The sequence below is a fragment of the Oculina patagonica genome, chromosome 9 (genome assembly GCF_052425735.1).
Source record: "Oculina patagonica isolate OP01 chromosome 9, crgOcupat, whole genome shotgun sequence".
Classification (NCBI taxonomy): domain Eukaryota; kingdom Metazoa; phylum Cnidaria; class Anthozoa; order Scleractinia; family Oculinidae; genus Oculina; species Oculina patagonica.
Window position 1 is genome coordinate 394,322 of NC_135766.1, and position 3,158 is coordinate 397,479.

Sequence of the window (3,158 nt, forward strand, 5' to 3'; positions counted from 1 at the left end):
CGCCAAACAAGTTGATGTTCTGTCCAACTTAATTAGAGGTAATCATAGATTAGAAAATGTGTTCAAATAGGTAATCACGCGGCCTTGGCCCAGTTGTTAGAGTGTACTATGTTACTGTTTTGATAAGTCGCCCTCTTGTGGATGAAACATGTTTGTGGTCACGGTCAGTAAAATACACAGTGAACTTACTACTAATCGTATGAAAGACAAATGAATTTCAAACTGGATCGTTTTCGCGTGACTTCATTAAGAACTAATATTTAAAACTGAAGATACGCGAAAGCTTGTAACTGCAACAGATATAAAGTACTGAAATTATAGTCTATACATTTAACTTTTACATCTCATTAGCGTCCTCGTTAGGTAAATCGTGCCTTTTGAATTTCAGAGTTATGGCGGTGCGTGACACAAAGGTACAATTATGTTTGTAAAAAATATTTATTTAACTAGTGAGTTTTAGCCATTTGAAAAATTAAATAGCAGGGAAAGTATTCAATAATGTAAATATTCCTTTGTCAAGTGCAGATAATGAACAAAGTAGGCTTGAGGTGTTTACACTATTTTCCGGCTGCCATATTGTTGAGGTACACATTTAATATGGCAACTTCATACTGCAACCTCGTTCCCAGGGCTTTTCCCTTGGCCAAGGGTAAAGCCCTGGGAACGAGGTTGCAGTATGAAGTTGCCATATTAAGAACTATTTTCCGGATATTTTCCAAGAACAGGGCGACTGTATTTTAACAGGGGTCACGAAACAGCTAATGCTAACGAAACTAAGTTCTTAATATTACAAAAATGGCTCAAAACAATTAGTTTTCTTGCTACGAAAATTATAATTTACGGTTCTAAGCTGTATTGAGACTAAAATGAAATTCTTACTTTTTCAGCGACATGACGGCACAGGCACGCTTTCAGATTAAAGAGGCCCTGTTAGGGGTTTTTGGGATAAGGGATAACAGGAAAAATAATTTTAGGGCTAAGGGATAACGGGAAAAATAGTTAAGGGATAAGGGATAACAGGATTAGTTTAAGGGACAATTGAAGTCAAGCACTGTGACGTCCGGGCTCTGTTTTTAGCACACTCAACTTGTCTTTTTTACACTTTTGCTTATTTTTTTTACACCCTTGATCGGTTATCGTTTGTTACGAGACAGTTTAAGCAACACTTTGAACCCAAGAGCACCGCTTTTCTCCCGGATATGCCTGGGGTGAGAAACCACATAGAATTCCTTGATTTCGAGCTGCCTCGTACATAAGTGGTCGATGTTTCCTCAGGCCCTCCCCTTTTTTCTTCGTTTACCATCATTCCACCCCCCTCCCCCAATTCCCCCAACTCCCCCCCCCCCCAAAAAAAAAAAAAATCTTATGGACGCTGGCAGATCGCAAAGAAGCGTTGATGGTTAATCTTTTTTTTCACGTTCCTCAGCTGAGGTTAACCACGACGTCGAGACATAGATCATAAAAATATTTTTTCGGCCCAAGTTGTAGAATTGACAGAATTAATTTTTGAAAAAAAAAATTAAGCTCAAACATTTCTTACCAATTTTGTCAAGTGCAGATTCAGCTGAAAAGGTTCACTGAGTATGCCGTCAGCGAATGAAGGTCAATGTTAAATCTGCAGAGCATGGGGAAACATTGACTGACCTTTTTTTTGTAAAATAACCTCTTTATCGACAAAAGCTGGTCACTAATCGATTGCACGTATTGATGGCTGTATAGGTATTTTGCAGACAATCGGTAAGAATTCATCAACAAACTACAAAAGAAGACCATTATTTCTTATTTCGCCACAGCACTTAACCAAAATCTCAGTTATGATTGTTAGGTGGCTTGTGCTCAAACGACAAAAATTCAATATTAAAAAACAAAAGGTTCTTTTCTTTTACTTTCAAATACCCTGAATATTTCTATGTTAGGGAATGGCCTGAAAGGGATTTAATAACAGCTGTCTTAGCTGAAAACGTCTTTTTCCCCTCTTGATATTAATTAGAAATACGATTTCACTTTTCTGTACGGTTATAACTCCACCAGACATACTTTTAGGGATACCGCTGGTGATACTTTAAGGGATAAGGGATAACTGTGCTCCAAATTAAAGGGATAAGGGATAACTGTGCTCCAAATTAAAGGGATAAGGGATAACTGAACCCCCCCCCCCCCCCCAAACAGCGCCTCATTAAAGCTTGTGCATTGCTACGAAGCTGTTTACGAGATCCTTTTTTAGATTTCAATGAATTTTGAAACAACACAACCTTCTGTTATAGACAAGCTAGTTGTGTAGATGTTTTAACCCTCGGACGTACAAGCAAACTCACACCCCCACCATCGTACAAGGGGGGGTGGGGGGTGGATGGAACCCCTCCCCGGAGTTTTCGTTATATTAAGGCATAGCGAAAATATTTTGCACTGAGAAGAAAGCCCTTAGCTTACTCTACAAGATGACATAATTTTAATTGGCTGTGACGTCATATTACGTCACGTGACGTCATAAGAGGCGCCATCTTGGATTTCAGCATTTTCTTAGAAAGTCACAAAATAACGGAAATTGATGCAAAATCAAGCCAGAATGCTTAGGGAATGTAAAAATAAACAAATTTTGCACTTCTGTTTAAAAAAAAACGAAAAAATCAAGAAAAATGTTAAAAACGACGATTTTTGGCAAGACCTGCCTGTATTTATGACGTTGCCATGGCAACGTCAAATACCATGGAGACATGGTTGACATATCAAAATTTCCGCAAAGGATGAATGAACAGCTACTGAAAGTTTCAGCATTGTAGAGTAAATCTTTTATTCAAAATTTGGGAAAAACCTTATGGGGGGGGGGGGTGGCATCCACCCTCCCCCACCCCCCTTGTACGTCCGAGGGTTAAAAGGGAATTCATTTCGGTTTTAATATTGTAAAAAAAAAGGCTCACATAAACTTATCGAGAAGAGTTTAATTGATCAAGAACACTCGTCGTAAAATGTCCTAAAATACTAAAAACGAAACAGGTAATTGAAAGCAACTTTGACACCACTGTTGGCAGGATTTTTTTTTTTTTTTATCAATGTAATTGTAGATTTCTGATATCATTTAAAACATATATACAGCGTCTGCATAGTTAACGCGATGCAAAAAGATGAAAAGAAGAAATACGTTATTTGTCTTCGTATTT